The following is a 19,785-nucleotide window of genomic DNA, read 5'->3' on the forward strand; positions in this document are numbered from 1 at the left end:
AATGTTTCTGCTTCAGTGTTCTGTTTAGATACTAATTGACCCGAAAATATCTGAATTCCTCTCGAAGTTGAATCCATCTGAGGGTTGCCTTGGCTGGGATTGAATTTCTTGGCGATATCACAATCTGGCAGCCCTACGTTTGCTCTATCATATTTTTTCAGAATTCCTATCATTTGGCCGCTTTTTAATATTCGAACTTGACATTTCAAAGTTGAAGTTTTACAACTGTTTCTTACAAAATAGCACGCCATCATGGTATACACAGTTCTTGTGTTATGTAATAGCCAATCATATAACTCCCCAAAGCGCCATCGATGACTATCTTGATATACCCTTCTCTCAAGGCTTTTCGAACCGACTACGTGCACATGTACACTTTGCTCGAGTCGTGACCAACCAGTAATTTTTATATTTGCAATTGAATTACTAAGCTGTTATAATTTTAGGTTGTTAACTGACATCAACAACAATTCTTCAACATCCTAATTTTCTAAAACATAGCAAATTATAGATGTCATTCTAAATCACTTGCTTTGGCTCTCTGAATTGATGTCTGCTAGAGAATCCTCTATTTTTGTATGCATAGTCCAACTATTAATTTTCTCGTAACGATTTTTTGTTTGTTTGAAGTATTTGACATAGTACAAAATCCTTTCCAATCAAGACTTAACCGTCCACACTAGCATATAAATTGTACTATATGTTGGAATCTCTTTTCCGTAATAAGCCTGATACAAATTTCGAACACTTTTCATGCCCAAGGTTATCAAAACTAAATCAACTGCACACTACGAATTGAAAAAAAAAAAAACAAACGCTAAAATCATATTTGGCTTGACCGACTTCAAAATAAACAAACGAAAATAAAATGTTACCTACCCATCCGACTCAAAATGATTCACTAACATCTCACTGATTTTGACAAATTTCCTGGAACAAATTCAGCATTTTCAGCAGAGCACGCAGATTTTGTTTTTTGGAAGTCTGTTTAGTTTTGTACACAGTTTATCTAATTGTAGTCAAGTAATTAAATTACTGCCTATCTGTAGTGGATTATGACCACAGTTGCGATTTGATAAAAATCATTCACTAACGTCTTTCAAATATGTGTAATAACCTCTAAAAAGGCCGATCAATGCAAATGCAAATTTCATTCAGGAATCGCATAAATGCGTCATCACACCGCGTACGATATCCGCACTGACATGATATCCTGCTCTGTATTGGCTGGCTTTTGTTTCAGAGGGATTTTAACCAAAATATTATTTCGGTTCGCGTTTTTTTTTATTCCGTATGAAATACGAATATACTAAACATGAGTCTCATTTTGTGTTGGCAAACAGTGGAACTGAACTGACGGAGCTCTCAGCCACACAACAAACTATCGTGTTGCAGCTCAGAAGGAAAATTCTTCGGAAGGAAAGTAGATAGCAGGAGGGGCCGCACTATCAGCCACACCACGCTGTGCGTGTTGCCTATTGATATTTGCTATAATATTTATTTAAACCGACAGTGCATTCTTTTATCTCCAAAGAATGCATTCCCGGGGGATCTTCTCTGGAAGGTCGAAAAATAATGAATTTTCGTGATTTTTTTTCGAATGTTTGTAGTAAAGTTAAGAGCTAGTTCGCGAGTGGCGCAGCCACCTTTCTGAGGGACGTTGTTTTGATGTTCTCCGATTAGGCTGAAAGTTTCAGCATTTGTTTGTCTATTCAAGGTAGGCAGTTTTGTAAAATGTCAATTTTTTTCATTGAGCTTAAGTGGGGTAAAACGGCCCTTAAAATGATATGTCCAAAAACATCCAAATACTAAAAAGTGCAATAACTCCTGCTAGATTTGATGGATTTTTCTAAAAATTTGTGTTGTTATTTTACACTGAGAGTACTTCAAAACGCATGGTAGCAATATATGGAAAAGAGGTAACATTACGAAAAAAATGCATTTTTCTTTTAAAAATTGTCAATTTTCAGGGTCACCCTACTCTTCTCAACATCGCTAGAGAAAAATATCTGAATATATAGTTTTGTAGAGCAACTCAAGAGCTTAAATTTCATGTACAAGCCAAGTGCGCTATATGAGCATGAGCATTGACGACCGTACATATCGTAGTTGCACCTCCGTGATTGACCTGAGCTAGTGAAGTTGCACAGAGAACCACATAGATAGTTTTTGGGATGTTATACCATCTTCAATGTATAACAATTCAGTAACTCTCACTTTGAAAAGATCAATAAGCGGCGCCGGCCACGTCCTTACAGTCGTTGGGGGAAAATAGGAAGAGAAATGTTAGTTCGACAAACGTTGTTATGAGACCGAGTTCACCTCTGCATCTCTACGCTTGTCACAGGAAGGGTATTTGTGTTAGTATGATGGGATAGAAAGATGAGAATTCGCCGTGGTAGGCAATACGATCAGATATTTTGAAATACCGGGCGCGAAGAATATTTTTTTAAACCAAATAATGAATCGTCAGATACAAAAGCTAAGCGCGAATCAACGAGCTGATTCGCAGACACCGATTTTATGTCCTGTGAGAGTAAGCTACGCGATTCGAATCTCCAGATCACCAGTCACAGCAAACCGAACTTAAACGATTAATCACTATACTAAAAACAAAACCTATCATTCTTTTTTTGTTTTGCTATTTTAGAATCAATAAAGTTGATATTTTTAATAATAAAAAACAATACTGTTAACATTCAATATATATCGCGATAACGTTGTTTGAAGCGGCCACTATACGGTTGCTATCTTCATCACATTTGACATGTGACTTATATTCGAATGCGAGTTGTGAAAAGTAAATTATTTTCAAACGCGGGTATTGTCACATGCAACCTGCTCATGTGTAAGTAAAACTATATGAATATTCGCCGTTAATATCAATCGTTAACGTAAAAAATACCTAATAAAAGATAAAAAGATAAATTTAGAAAAAAGGAGACACACACGAACGAAACGTTCAAACGTTCAAAATTAATTGTGTTGCGTCTATGAATATATAACAAAAACTTAGCTTGGAGCTAAAAATAACTATTCAAAAGCCAGAGAAGTCATTAACAGCAAAGAAAATACAATGAATATCAAAACAAAGTAATTGGACAAATTTAAAGTTCAAAATTTCAAAACATTTTAACAATTCAAAAATATCGCGAAACAGACAAACAAGTTTTGCCTGTATAAGCCAAGTGCGCTAAATGGGGCAAAACGACCCAAGAAGGTTTTATTCCAAATACCGTCAAAATCACTGAAATCACAATATTTTCTGCTAAACTCAATTAATTTAGCTGAAAATTTGGAGAATCACTGTACCTTACCAGAACTACCTACTTTACCAGAAGATAAGATACTATGTTCGATGGTGCACTAGTTTGCATGATCAAAATACAATTTTCTGCATTTGGGCGGGTTCGCAGCTAATTTTATAAACGATTGCTGCAAGAAAGGAAATGCGCGAAAAACTAACTAAGGGATAAACTCTGGAAATTGGACATAATTTTGTCATTTGTCCCGAATTTAGATTTTTATCTTACACCTCTATAGACCTTTCGTGCTCACCGAAAAAAAGGTGCCTTTGTATTCCAAGTTTTTATGAAGAGAAAAAGTTTAAGAGAGCGTGTTAAAAATGAAAACATACATTTATCATGCAGATAAAACAGAAAAAACAGAAATTCTTTGGCAATATGTTGATACAAATAATGTAAATTATTTTGAAGACATAGCTTGCGGTCAATAGTGTATCATGTTCCGGAAGAAACAACGAAAATGTTGATCAATGAATTGTTCCCGTAGATTAATTACCCAACCATTACAATTTTGTTTGCGGTTCGGACAGTGATGAAACAGGCCTATACTCAACATTGTGATGCAGACGAAACATAAATAACGATTAGATTATGACTATTATGATAATCGTTTTTATTTACCCTTGTCCTCAAGGAGGTGTTGCACTTTCACTTTCTATAGTTGACTGACTGTGAAGTGAAATGATATCGACTTTTACTCTTTCTGCAGGCTCCCGGGCTCGATGTGAAAAATGTTGTTTTATGATTTCACCTGGAGTTTTCGTTCGGAGACGAGTGTCGGACGTACCTAGTCTTGTTTGCCTGCTATTCAAGTGTGGAGATGCTTTCTTCAGGTGCCACCTATACCCGGGGGTAACTGCATAACGTTAACGAGACAAGTGATCGTTATCGATGCTCATTGCGAAAACTTATTAAAAGCAGAATAATATTACACCATTGATTTTCTGTTAAAGGAAATATTATATATATATATATATATATATATATATATATATATATATATATATATATATATATATATATATATATATATATATATATATATATATATATATATATATATATATATATATATATATATATATATATATATATATATATATATATATATATATATATATATGGATAGCGACTATATATATATATATATATATATATATATATATATATATATATATATATATATATATATATATATATATATATATATATATATATAGACCGGATGAAATCGATGGCGGTTTGTATAAGCATGTATAGATTTTATATTCGCCGTCCTCGAGATTCTCAACCAGTGGTGTGTGTTAGTGAATTTTCAAGTTTAGTATTGTTTTTCTGAGACCAAATTTTTTGCAATACTAGAGTAGGTAGTAGGTTTTAATCACCAACGACGAAACGCAGCGCCTAAAAAAACATGTCATTCCGAAATCCTCGTTAAAACCGCGAAAATTTTGAAATCTGTATAGAGAACACGTAAGTTCTGAAAACTTACTTGTAAATTTTTTTAAGTGAATCGAACAGAATAAACGATCTAAAAATGAGAAACTCTAAAAATATACGGCGTAGAACCCAACTTTCTGGATAGCGACTTGAAATTGTTTCGTAACAATACAGCTCAAAATATCAAACGTGCCTCTTTAAGATTCTCTTGGCAATTTGGGTCTTATTTATGGAATGTCAAGTTTTTCAATATTTAGTTATGGTTACTTTTACGGCACCGAGTATATTTTTTCCAAATGCAAATGCAAATATATATTACCATTGAGCGGTTTTTCAGACGATAAATTAGGGATTAGCGGTGCTTAGCTTAGGTTCCTTTCTGCCAAAGGTTTCGTTTTCCTCATCGTTTACAAATTACTGGAATGGTTTTTACAGCATCTGATCAATGTAGAGCAACAAAAGTCCATCTTTCCCAGAAATTTTATGCGCAACAAAACCTTCGAATCTGAACAATTCGGTTGTTACGATTCTGTGCAAATAATATAAGTAATATTCGTTTTCAATTTGTTTATTTTTTATCACATTCACCTCATTGTTGCCGATCCACTCATAACCTGTTTTGCAAGCTATCACTTCAATCAAGTTGTACCCTTTATATATTCCAGTGATATTACGGGGTTAACCTTATGACACACATTTTATTTTGTTCTCTCCATTGCACCGGTTCAGCAACATCGAATCACAATACCAGTACAGGTCGAAGTCGACTATCTGGAGACTCGATTATCCGGAGATTCGATTATCCGGAATTTTGGACTCGATTACTCAGAATATTTTTGATGTTGCTACATAAATCAATTTATGATGATGAAACGGGATTGTGGCCTTTTCCTTTACAATTTTGAGGTTAGAGTTCTTTTTACTTCTGTATTTTGATCGTAAAAAATTCGGCTTTCACTAAATAAACAGCACTCAAATTGCTACTTCAGACATGCAACAGTTGTGAAAACAATTGATCAAAGTTTCATGTACGTAGTCTTCATAAATCAAGAAAAAATTAGATTGCAAAATTCGAGTTGATCGCGACCACGTCCCGTTTCACCTTAAGGAGTGCGATTATGCCATTTGGAGCAAACCCGAAAGTTTAATTTTAAAAGTAAAATTAGCCGTTCGCGAATAGAATTATTATAACAGTACATAAAATATGACATTCTCTTAAATGTTGATACATATACGTAAACTTGGTTGGCTGGTATTGAATAATGCAATTGTTTCTAATCTGCCTGGTATTTACTTTGTACTTTGACCCTCAATCTAACAAATAGTTTTATTTTGATACCAATTAATTTGTTTGATTTCGAATCAAGTTTCAAGAACTTGTAGTACACATTATAAAGGCAATAAATATAGAACAAGTTAATTTTAATGCATCTCCAATGAACGGGTTTCCTTCCACAAGCAGGGTCCTGCACTTTTTTTCATTATTTCAGCAAATCTGCTATGAGAATGATAAAGGTCACAAGTCGTGATATTCATGTCTTTTATATTTTATTGTATGCACCATGTCGGAAAGGCAATTGAAGCAGACGAATAAGAGCGAACAAAGTGTATCTTGAGATAGGCAGAGTAATTGTGGTTTGCTTTTTCCTTTCCTCTAAAAAATAAAGATTGAAGTAAAACTTGGCTTGACGATAAGCTATAAAATCTAAATGTTACTGGAAAAACCAGAAAGAAGCTTGCATATATTTTTAGTTCAGTGCCATACCTGGTTGGTGAAGGGTATGCGCTTGCAAGTGCATCCATCACTATACGTTTCTTAGCCAGAGCTTCACCGTTATTAAGCATTGGTGCCATGAAGCATAACTGGTGCATGGCGTCGGTTGTCTCTTGGATTATTTATTACCTTACCATGGTTTGTCATCTGCTCCCGCGCACACAAAAGCTTAATCAAAAGAATGTAGGGGTGTCGTGTTCAGAATATTTATCAAATAAATAAACTAAATAAATTTTTCATCGAATAAATGATCGAATTAAATGAAATTTAAGTAGGGTAGATGAGCCAGTTATGGCAAGTGCACCAGTTATGGTTATATCGCATAAGCGCAATGGTACCAGTTATGGCAATACACCATTTAAACTCCATAGGCCATAACTGGTTCATGGCGTAACTGGTACATTTTTTAGGTATTGCCATAACTGGTACTCCTCCCCTAGTAAGTTATTTTGATTGCTCTATGAGCCGTTGTGGAATAGATCGGTCTATGTGCGATCAAGCAAAATTTTCAGGGAAGACAATTTTTGAAAATTCTTCAAATGATATTCTGTTCAATGATTTTTTTTCTAACGAAATGTTCTAATATAAAGGGTATGAAGTGGTTTAACATGGGAATACAAAAATTACCTTTTTTACGAAATAAAAGATTTTATCATATAAATATACATATACTACTCAGACTTTATATATATTTCACTGGAATCCTGAAATCATTTCGAAACACATGCAGGAATAAGCGGGGTAAGACCGCCACCTTAAGCAATTCCGTTTATAGAAAAAAAAGTTACGGCTGTAATTTCATTTTTTCTCTTCTCTTCCCGCATATCCTCACCTAAAAAGTAAGAACTGAAGTATTTTTATTTAGTTTTCAGCTTCTCTAAATTTTCAAAAATGCATTGAAAATTTGCACGAGCCGGGTAAGATGGCCCACCATCTGTTGAGGATGACAAATGTTTTTAAGGCAAAAACGGTTAATTTTATCGGTATAGTGTCTTTATCAAAGTTTTTTCTTTATGAAAAAATATACACTGTAAAAAATATGAAAAAAAACCTAAATTAATCCACCTAGCGGTCAGACCCAGCCTTTCTCATTCACTCTTTTATTTGTAAAAATAGATTTACATGAATGCTTCAAACCAATAAATGTATTTTCACTCTTTAGGTTCTAAAACATTGATGTTGTAATCTATACATATAAAAATGCAGTCCGGTCTGTCTGTCTGATCCATATAGGCTCGAAAACTACCGAACCGATCGACGTGAAAATTTGTATGTAGGGGTTTTTGGTGTCGATAAAGGTTCGTATGATAGTTTGAGACCCCTCCCTCTTCTGGAAGGGAGGGGTCCCATACAAATGAAACATAAATTTTTGCACAACTCAAGAACAAGCCAAGCAAATGAAACCGAATTTGGCATGTGGATGTTTTAAGGGGTAACTAATATGTCCCTAATAGTTGGACGCCCCTCCCTTTTCTGAAAGGGAGGGGTTCCATACAAATGGAACCGAATTTGGCAGAAGAATGTTTTTAGTGGTAAAAAATATGTCCATAATGTTTTAACACCCCTCTCTCTTTTGATAGGGAGGGGTCCCATACAAATGAAACACAAATTTTGCACAGCTCATGAACCAATCACGAAAATACAACCAAATTTGGTATGTGAATGTTTTTAGAGGTAACAAATATGTCCATAATGGTTCGACGCCCCTCCCTCTTCTGGAAGCACATGTTTCTGCACAAATTTCTGCACATCTTGCGAACTAATCAACTAAATGGAATCATATTTGGCAGGTGATTGTTTTTAGTGGTAACAAATATGTTCCATAATCGACCTCAGGCAACATTTTGGATTGTAAGATGGCAACTTCCGGTTTCTGGAAAACAGCCAAAATTGGCCGATTTCCACCCAATATAATAATATCCGGATCTAGAATGATACACAGGAGCTAAGCTCGACCACAGATAGCATTTTGAATTCTAAGATGGCGACTTCCGGTTTCTGAAAACAGCAGAAAATGACCAAATACCAGCCAATATGAGTTTTTCTTTAACCAGTATGACGTTCCAAATCCAGAAATTGTCTCCAAATGCCATTATGAAATCCAAAATGGCGACTTCCGGTTTCTAAAAAACAGCCAAAAATTGCCGATTTCCGTCTAACATGAGTATCTCCGGATCTAGAATAATACACAGCAGCTGTAATCGACCACAGATCCAATTTTGGAATTCGATTTGGCGACTTCCGGTTTCTGGGAAACAGCCGAAATTGATCGAATAACATCCAATATGGGTGTTTCTTCAACCAGAATGACGCTCAGAGGCTAGAAATCATCTTACATACCATTTTGAAATCCAAGATGGCGACTTCCGGTTTGTGAAAAACAGCCAAAAATAGCCAAATACCATTCAATCTGTGTATCGCTGGAACCAGAATGATGCAATGAGCTAACAATTTACCTCAGGCACCATTTTGAATTGCTAAATGGCAACTTCTAGGAAACAGTCGAAAATGACCGAATAATACTCAATATGGATATCTCCGTAATCGAGATGATGCATAGAAACCAAACATTGACCCTGGACACCATTTTGAATTTAAAGACGACCACTTTTAGTTTCTGGAAAACAACCAAAATAACTAAATAACTCCCAATATGGGTATTTCCGAGATTGATGCCAGAAAATCTGCTGAAAATGGCCGAATACCACCCAATATAAATATATTCAGAATTAAGACGATGTACAGAAGCCAAAAGTCGAGGATGTTGTCATTTCGATAAAACCAATCATTTTAAACGATTTGTTATTTGACTTTGATCATATCCTATGGCCGATTCGTCGTGCATTTGCAGACTTTAAACACATCGCAAGGGATCAATGAATTTGGAACGTTCAAATAGTACGATACCACATTTAAATTATGTTGAGGCCACATATATCGATCAAAGCAAGTATAGTTTTAAATAGTCTTTGAATTTCTTTTTTTTCCATAACTTTTGAGCCACATTCCAAATTGTTATGAAGTTTGTTATTTGTAAGTTTGAGAGATGACTCGTTCGTATGACACTAGTTATGTTCAAATAAGTCATGTAATCTTTGAGCTAATAGACTTTCGTTGTTTTATCAACAATTTAATACATAACGGTTGCTTAAGTTCGATTATAATCAAATGAAATGGGGACGTATTGGGCAGGCAAACTTTGAAACCACGTGTTTAATCATAATTCATCAGATAACCCTTAACTAGCCCACTCATCTGATAATAATATTGATCAAATTGGTTGTGTAGTTTCTGAGATAATGAAGTTTCATGATTTTCACATTTCGGTACATTACAGACGAAGTTACAGTTCGATTACAGTAAAATTCAATAAGGTGTTATGAGGTGGCTAGACTTATTAATTGACACTAATTTTGTGGAAATCGGGTCAGCCATCTCTGAGAAAAGTGAGTGAGTCCAAGTAGTCTTCGGAATATGTTACTTTTCATAGCTGGATTTTACATTTTTAGACATAACAGGCAAAGTAATAGTCCGATTGCAAAACAAATCAATAGGGACTTATGGGGCAACTAGACCTTCCATTTGACACTGATTTTATGAAAATCGGTCCAGCCATCTCTGAGAAACATGAGTGAGATTAAACAGTCTTCAGAACATGTTTCTTTTCATAACTTCTGAACCCGAAGTTCAATCTTTATAAAATTCAAAAGGTAGCTAGTTCATTTGAAATCCATTTTGTTCAAATCGGTTGTGTAGTTTTTGAGATAATGATGTTTCATGATTTTTACATTTTGATACATAACCTCTAAACTAAAAATCCGATTACAATAAAATTTAATTGAGTCTTATGGGACAACAAGACCTTTCATTTGCAATTAATTTCATGAAAATCGGTCCAGCCATCTCTGAGCAAAGTGAGTGAGAATAAAAATCTGCACATACACACACATACATACACACACATACACACACACACACATACATACAGAAAATGCTCAGCTCGTCGAGCTGAGTCGAGTGATATATGCCATTCGGGCCTTTGGAGCACTTTTATACTTTCGGTTTTGCATGTGGCAAAAATGTTGCCTTTCTCCTAGAAAGGTATAGCAATCACTGAAAAAACCAAAGGTATAAAAGTGCTCCAAAGGGTCGAATCTCGTATATCAATCGACTTAGTTCGACGAGCTGAGCATGTTCTGTATGTGTATGTGTATGTGTGTGTGTGTGTGTGTGTGAGTGTGTGTGTGTGTGTGTGAGTGTGTGTGTATGTATGTATGTAACGGTCTCCCAATCTCACTCGATTTTCTCAGAGATGGCTGGACCGATTTTCATGAAACTAATTGCAAATGAAAGGTCTAGTTGCCCCATAAGACCCTATTGAATTTTATTGTAATCGGATTTTTAGTTTCGAGGTTATGTATCAAAATGTGAAAATCACAAAACTTTATTATCTCAGAAACTACAATACCGATTTGAACAAAATTGGTATCAAAAGAACGGGCTTGTTTTAATAATTGGACATGTAGTTCAAAAGTTATGCAAAGAAACGTGTTTCAAACACTGTTTAAACTCACTCACTTTTCTCAGAGATGGCTGGACCGATTTTCACAAAATTAGTGTCATATGGAAGGTCTTGTTGGCCCATAAGACCCTATTGAATTTTATTGTTATTGGACTTTAACTTTGTCCGTTATGTATAACAATGTGAAATCAGGCTATGACAAGAAACATGTTTTTAAGACTGTTTGAACTCACCCACTTTTCTCAGAGATGGATAAACCGATTTTCACAAAATAAGTTGCAATAGAAAGGTCTAGTTGCCTGACTCTATTGAATTTTATTATAATCGGACTGTAACTTTGTCTGTTATGTATCAAAAGGTAAAAGTTATAAAACTCCATTATCTCAGAAACTACACAACCAATTTGAACAAAATAGGTACCAAATGAACGGGCTGTCTTTAAAACCCCTCAATAACGAATTTTATGATGATTGAACATGTAGTTCGAAGGTTATGAGAAGAAACGTGTTCAGAAAACTTTATCAAATTCACTCGTTTTGCCAAAGATGGCATCACTGATTTCAACAATCTCAGTTTTAAATTGGAGGTTTAGTTGCTTTTTTGGTACCCATTTAATTTGATTATAACACTGGTTGACAAAATCGAAAAAAATGCTGCTCTAAAGCTCATAATAATTGCCCTAGAAAGAAAAAAATTCACAGGAAAAGCTATAATTTTTCATTTTTTCTTAGTTTGACCTTCGGGGCAACACTTGTGTTGACCAGTGTAATCGGACTTTTATTTTATCCATAATGTGTTAAGTTGTAAAAATATTGAAAATCTCTTCTTTCAAAGATTACACGACTTATTTAAAGAAAACAGGTGTCACAAAATCGGATTTCAAAATAAAGTATGAGGTTGTTTCCTGGTCTCTGAGCATCATCCCGGGTACTGAAAAACTCACATTGGGTAATGTTTGTCCCTTTGAGACTGGTAGAAACCGGAAGCTACTGTCTAGAAATTTAAAATGACGTCTGAAGATGATTTCTGGCCTCAGGGTATCATACCGCTTCCCCAAATCGTATTGGATAATATTTGTCACTTTAGGCTGTTAATCGAAAACTGTCGCCATCTTCGCCATAGAAATACCCAGATTAGGCAGTTCGGCAATATTATGTTGGATTTTATGATTTTATGATTATCAGGCAACCAGAAGTGGTCATCTGGATTGAAAATTGGGTTTTAGGTCGGATTCTGGGCACTGGGTATAATCCAGGTTTTAAGAACCCATATTGATTGGTATCCCGATCAGAAGAGCATAACTAAAAAATTACAAAATTCTATCAACGGGAAATACAAATAACATATTTTGATACGATTTTGTATTTTCATATTTGCTTTTAATAACAAAACTTAATCTGAATTAGTTATAATAACAAATCCTGAAATGAAGTTGTACTGAAACAAATCTAACAATTTTTTCGTCTCTATCAAAACCTGTTGTTTATAACAATGGTTGTTATTATACAGTTCTATGTGCCATCTAGTTTTGTTAGAAAGCTGATACGCTAGTAACAAAGTTTGATATGGGTTTGACATTAGGAGAATATTTTTTGTTATGATTTCTGTAATTTTAACACCTAACGGGATCAAAATTAAAACACAACCTGAAAGGTTTTTCACATAACAAACTAACAGCCTCTGTTATATTTTTTTGTTTTGTCTTTCTGATCGGGATTTGGCCATTCATTGGATGCCTCTCAGAAAAGATCAGTAATATCAACTGCGTTAAAGAATTTTAATTTCACTGATAAGATCATTCAAATTAATATATAAGGAACAACATTTAATTATACATTATTTGAAATCTACTGACTAACGTTGACTTAAAGAATCTGAATATTTATAGGCAGTATATTGGTACAAATCGATTATACCACAATCAAAAACAAAATCGCATCATATAGTTGGAAGAATTTAATGTTATTTGCATGTATATGTGTTAATTTATATTCATATCGTCGGTTTCCTGCAACACTGGCACAACTCAAAAAACATAGTTTCGAGAAAAATGCGTTTAAAAATTTGCGTCAAAAATTTATTTTTCGTTTTTCAAGAAAACTTTAAAGTTTAAGATTAGCAATCCTTATTTAACACCTTTGGGTCTATTATGCACATATTACGTGCTCACGTTGTCCAAGTTAAAACCTTATTTTTACTAACTTTATGGAGAAATTTCGATTTGTGCAGCAAAGGCACTTTTACTCATAACTCTGGATTTTTTGTGATTTTCGGAATGTGATTTCGTGTGATGAAACTTAACAGTATTTGGCATCGTTTGCCATCAAAAACTCAAGAATGCAAAATTTTGAGTTGTGCCAGTGTTGCACGAAGCCGATGATATGTTAAATTTTGAATGTTCGGTATAGTTGTGCTGTTGGCTACCAAAAATTTTTTGTATATAATGAATGTCAAATCCAGCAGAAATAATCAAGGTGTGTTTTTTAAGTGTTGGAGTAAATCTATTTTAACAAATTATAAGTTCGAAGGAGAAAGGCTGGGTCTCACCGCTAGGTGGATTAATTTAGTTTTTTTCTAAGTTTTAACTTTTTCCAGTTTTTGAATACCAAAGTTCAAATCAATGTTTTGGTAACTTTTTGTGGTTTTTATAATAAATAGATTTCAGGGTTTTTTAAGATATTAAATTTAGAATACAAGTCGGACTCGGTTACCCGGGATTCGATTATCTGGAATTTCTGACTCGATTATCCGGACTATTATATTTTTGGTGTTCGTTTTTAATTTTTATACCCAAATTTTAACTATACCATCCCTGGAGGCTGGCATCACGGCTAACTAATAATACGTGCCCCGAAAGCTATCCGTTTAATTTATTAATTTATAAGTGAATTAAGTGGCCAAACTTGTTAAAAAGTGTCAAGTTGTGATCTGTGATGCTTTGTCTAAATGAGAAAAGTGAAGGTTTTGTGAAAAACACAGTGTTCCTTGCGTGAAAGTGATAATTTTTCCTCGAATTGCAATTGAAAATTGTAAGGCCAGCTAAGTTGCGTCAGTGTGAGTGCCTACTTTGTGCGTCGCGCTAACTAGCGGTTCGTTATTAACATGCGAAAATGGAATGCATGGCGGTGTGAGCGAAGAGAACGATAATATCTGGAGAGAGAGCGAAGAGAGAAGTATTGCGCTGTGCTTGTCGGTGTTTGTTTCGCTGGCATAGGCATAACCAAAATAAAACAGATGAGTATAATTTTTTGTATCAAATATTTTAAGAATGCATAGGCTCTGTGTGTAGTGGTTTTTAGCGGGTTTTGGACTTTTTCAGAAGTGTAAATGTGTCATCTGTTGGGTGCACAAAGTATGGTAGCTTTTCGGTTGCGGGTAGAGTTTTTTTTTATATTTACAAACCAGATTGTGCGATGCACTCTCACAGGTCAAAATTGACAGTTTTACAATATAGTTTCAAAATTTATCATTCGAGCATGACAATGCGGCATGCGATTGATGCATCGTCTACAATTGTGAGTCCTGGCAGGGCGGTGACATTTTATTCAGTTCTATGTTCTTGTTTTATGATTTTCCTAGCTTTTGGACATATGTTGATATACATAAGTAACTTTTATTTAATTATGTTGAAATCGTTTTGGGCGTGAAAATAATTCACGACAACTGAACTTTGATTGCAATTATTTTGGCATTTTAATAATAAACTTGGAACTCTGTTTTGTTTAATATGCTTATTTGCATTTTTTTGAGTTTTTGGGCTATGAATGCATGGAACTTTGAGAAAATGGAGCGGTCGTGCATTATGCCCCGGTGAAACGCATCATCGGCCCGGGTTAGTTTTGTTTATCTAAGGGTTTCCGGAGTGTAGTGGGCACGCTATTGTTTGCTTCGGGGAGGTCAGCTCAGTTTCGCGCAGGTTTTTTGGACAGCGCTCAGTGTAACTATCTTAATACAGCGGTTTCGGAGTTCAATGACCATTACATCGTATAATGCTCGGGTGTGCCTTGTGGGTTTTTTTTTACTCGCTCTAACGGTTCTTTGAGCTGGTACCAGTAGTTTGCGTTCGGCGTGCGGTGCGTTTTACGAAATTCATTCGTTTCGAGGTAAATTTTAATAGTTCACGGGATGAAACGCGAAGTTTGGTGTGATACAGACTGTTAACGATTGGTTGCCGGTGATACCTAGAAACTTCGATTCTCCTGTATGCCGATACAGCGATCGTGATGCGGTTCTATTTATATCGTCTTCTGATGGCCGGTTGCGCAGAGACCGAGAAATATCCATATCGGGCGCGAATTTGTGTAGAAAAGATCGCACCATCAACCTCGATGGATCCAGATCAATTCCTTTCCACTAACACTAATACCTTCCTTTGATACTTGTGGATGATGCAGAGGATTCCTCGGTCTCTAGTAGCAACAAGTATTAAACTAACACTCCCGATATCCCTTCCTCTATTGATCTGCATTGGGCGTGGCCAGCTACGTTATTGACCAGTGAAAAGAAAAATCACCAGGAATTGTACACTGAAAATGGCTTGCTACTCCTAGGCACCATTTTGACGGTTCTTTGTGCAATTTCAGCTGATTCTGGTCAATCGCGGGCAACACACGGGCGATCAAATATGCTATGCTATGCTATGCTAATTTTAACTATACCATCCCTTTTGTCCACGCTCCATACAATTTTTCTTAGAATTTATATGGGCGATTGTCCACGGTGGGGAAGGGGGAGGGGGTCAAAATCGTTAAAAACCTGTCCACGTGGTATGTGGATGGCCCCTTAGGCTTTCACCATTTTGGCCACACTCAAAAGACAGTTCTTATAACTTTCAATTAGTATATTTCTCATCCGTTTATCTTCTTATGCTCGAAAAGGAAAGGCATTCAGATTACAAACCAGCACACAAGGTTTAGGTATTCCGAATAAAAATATGAACGTACCGCATTTTAATAATCAAGCACCCTGACACCCGTAATGTAGCCAAACGTTGTAAGGAAAAATTTTCTATTGCTCTGTAGCACTTCTCAATTGCTAAATATGGGAATTAGTTATTAGTGGGATCGATTAAAATAGAAAAAATCTAGTGGGACAAATATGTGTAGAAAATCATCGATGGGATGAACAGATTTGGTAAGGTTTTACAAGACTTCCGGAACAAACAATGTTATTTTTGAGAGTTTGAAAAACTGTACATGAAAATAGACTCATTGGTGATAAAAAACGAAAATCGACCAAAAGTAACATGGGACAACTTTGCGTATAACGGCAGTTTAGGTCTTGAAGTAAAACAACAAACAGATGTATACGAGGCGGTTTAATCCCATGTGCAGTGCTGATAAAAGTCATTTTCCCCAGCAAAATTCTTCGAAAATTACAGCCAATCATTTTCAATTTTCACTTCCAATGATCGCAGCACTCTTTCAGATACACTAGATTTTCGTCCTAGTAACGTGCTGTTATACTCAGATGAAATAGATCGCGCGCATCGTTCACAGGTACGGAATAAAATTTGACGACAAATCCAACCAAATGATCTTCACTTCAAAGCGAAAAAGAAAAACAAACAGTCAACTCAACCAAATTGATCCTCACCGAAACACTTTTTCACTGACACTGACCGATGCCTTGACAATCTTCGTTAACTAATAAACTGATTTTGTTGTCTTGCTTCCATCGCATGAAATATAATGAGGTGTTTTGACAGTTCACTTCCATGCAAAAAGCGGGAAGGGAGAACTATGAAAGGATTGTAAAAAATAACGTTTATGGATGCTTTTTTTCACTTTCACTCAAGAGTGTCAACAAATATCAACCCTGCCCAGGTGTAAAGGTCGGCTTTATCCCCAGTGGAAAATTTTCATATTCCACCGAAAATAGTGAACCTATATATTAGAGAAATGACAAGACACTCACCGTTAAGGCAACTGTCAACATCAAAACGGATAACGGCAATGTTAAATTATACCGCTCGCCCGTTTTGATGTTGACAGTTGCCTTAACGGGGAGTGTTTCGGCGTCTCTCTGGTGTATAGGCTGACTAACCGAAAAGGAGTCAAAATTACAAGATACTCACGGCTTTCGATATTTCCGAATGAAGACAGATTTGATCAGTTGCCAGCTGAAAGGTTGTTTTTGTTTATTTCTATGACCGTTCGCGCACTATCAAAGCAGAAAAGGGGGCAAAATGTTATGTAATTATACTGTAATGTGACTATTGAGAAAAATTTTCAATTATTTTATAACTTGGTAGTAAAACTACGGTGAGCGGTCTTACCCCGTTGGGCGGTCTTACCCTGTTTATCACTATGTACACAAGACTAGTTAATGACAATAAAATGGTGTAAAATGGCAAGTGTCATATGTTGCATGATACACATAGCTTGTCACATGTAACATTACATGTAACACAACATATTACAATTACATGTTATTTCACATGTTACATTTTTTGACGTTGGACTAACGTCTATATCGAAGTTAGGCACCTGAATTTGAAAATCTAGTAATTCAACCAGGGAAAACCAGGAAAAAGTGGTCAGGTTTTGAGAGCTTATATATCAGTCATTTCTTTTCAGAATTTCGAGGTTTTGGCTTCAACCGATCAGAAATTCTTTTACGGTTGAATTTATGTAACAAAAATAACCTATTGTTCGAGATACACTATTGAAAAATTGATAAATCACATCGATTGTCTAAATCATACCGTGCAACCAATCACCACCTCTCTTCAGAAGCACAGTCGACACTAACGGATACAACCGATCTGACTTTGTAAACAGTCTCGAGCAGCTTTCAACCAATAACGAGCTCGCTTCCGGTAGCTGCAACAGGTGTTTCAACACCGTTTTAAAATGCTTCTTTTATCATTACCACTAAACAGATTCTAAACACCAATGGCTTGATTGATAGGGGAAATATTGCGCAAGATTGTCATATAATAATTCAAATATGTTTTCGATACTAAACTAGTTAAAAGTTGTGTTAAAAGTCGTGCACATTCAACCAATCACAAGCTCGCTTCTACTTCGCTCGCGGATGGATTTTTGCTTTGGGCTATATAATAGCATGCGTCGTCTCATAGCAGTCATCAGTTAACAAGTGGAAGGCCACTAGAACGGTCCTGAATAACCAGCAGCGGTGGCTGATTCCAGTGGCGAAACTGAGCTGCAGCAGAATCTGGGTGGTGGTATCAGGCAGCAGCGGCGGAGGTAGTGGGCAGCTGCATTTCTTCATTCAGTTCGGTTCCCCTTCGATCTGAGTTGGACCCCACCAGCGGAAATCCAATTCAGATATCGTTGGGTGAAAACGGCCAGAAACTGCACGAGCCAGCACCGCCACTAGGAAAGCTACTGCCATTTAGTGTGTGTGCAGTGTGCACATATAGCGTATGTGCATCTGCATTGCTATGACATTTGCGTTGATAGGGATGGCGCTGTTTCGTGTGTATGGCTAGCTATAGCGTGTGTACTAATGTCTAGCATGTGTAGCATATTATGGCCTAAGAGAAGAGTGGCCAAGATGATACCTCGGTTTGCTCCAGGTTTTTTGCTCCAAACGTGATTGGTTGATTTTGACAGCACGCGTGTGTGACAATATTCAAAAGGGGTTCAGCTTGCCGTGTTGCTAAACAGCTGGTGTTCGACCCATTCATTGAGTAAGTAAAAGTGAAATATTGTGGACACAATTTTGTTTTCGTTGCGACAAAAAAGCAAAAATGAATTTGAATGAAGTGCCAAGAGTTTGGTCGTAAAATTTTATCGATTTCCCAAGAATGCAGAACCTTATCGACAGTGGCTAAAAATATGCGAAAAATCTGAAAAAGATATTCCAAATTTTAAAATCTCACGCAATAGTCGAAAATGCAGTGAAGGTATTTCTTTTTATTATTATGTTGTTTATTTAGTTGTTCGTGGTAACGTGAAATCAAGCTTTTCTTGAAAACAAGCAATTTTCCCCTTGATTTTGCAACAGGAATTAAGTGTTTCGACAAATATTTTTCATTCTGCTCTCTATAAAAAGTCCGGAGAAGTCAGAAAAACCAAAAAAAAAAGTTTGGCAGTGGTAGTATGATGATATAAATATGGACGAAGTTTTGTTTTTTTGTTTTATATGTTGTTTGTAATCCAATTTTCATTGTTGTGTTTTTTGTTAAATAAAAATATCAAATAAATGAATTTTTCTGGTTGCACTGGATTTTGCGTAAGGCAGACGAAAATAATGTTCAACCGGGGATATGTTTCATAGCAAAGAAGAAGAGAAAGAAGCCACTTGGCCACTCTTCTCTTAGATTATGGCTATTGCGTGTATATCTTCAGCGTGTGTACGGATAGTTATAGCGTGTGTGTGGATAGCTGCTGCCTGTGTAATGATTATTTATAGCGTATGTATCGATAGTAATAGCACATGGTAACCATGTCATGGTTGGATAGCCTATGCGTGTGTATAGATAGTTGTATCGGATGTATGGATAGGAATAGCGTGTTATGGATAGCTTTAGCATGTGTGTATAAAAAAACTATAGCTACAGCGTGTGTATGAATAGTTTTAATGTGTGTATAGATAGTAATAGCATGTGTGTGGATAACTATAGCGGGTGTTTTTTGAAGATTATTATTGTCATTAAAAATATTAAAACGTCTTAACGAACACAGTTGTGAATTTGAATTTACAGCTACCACTACAACTACCGAAAAACGTGTAATTGAATTCTTGCTATCGTCGTTTTCGTTTTTGCGGTGTAG

General features: G+C 35.8%; 1 protein-coding gene across 3 annotated transcripts in view; it reads left to right on the forward strand.

Annotated features, from left to right (window-relative positions):
• Positions 1-19,785, forward strand: part of LOC129727219 (protein TANC2) — a 178,713-nt gene that overhangs the window by 89,947 nt on the left and 68,981 nt on the right. The window lies entirely within an intron of this gene.

The sequence above is a fragment of the Wyeomyia smithii genome, chromosome 3 (genome assembly GCF_029784165.1).
Source record: "Wyeomyia smithii strain HCP4-BCI-WySm-NY-G18 chromosome 3, ASM2978416v1, whole genome shotgun sequence".
Classification (NCBI taxonomy): domain Eukaryota; kingdom Metazoa; phylum Arthropoda; class Insecta; order Diptera; family Culicidae; genus Wyeomyia; species Wyeomyia smithii.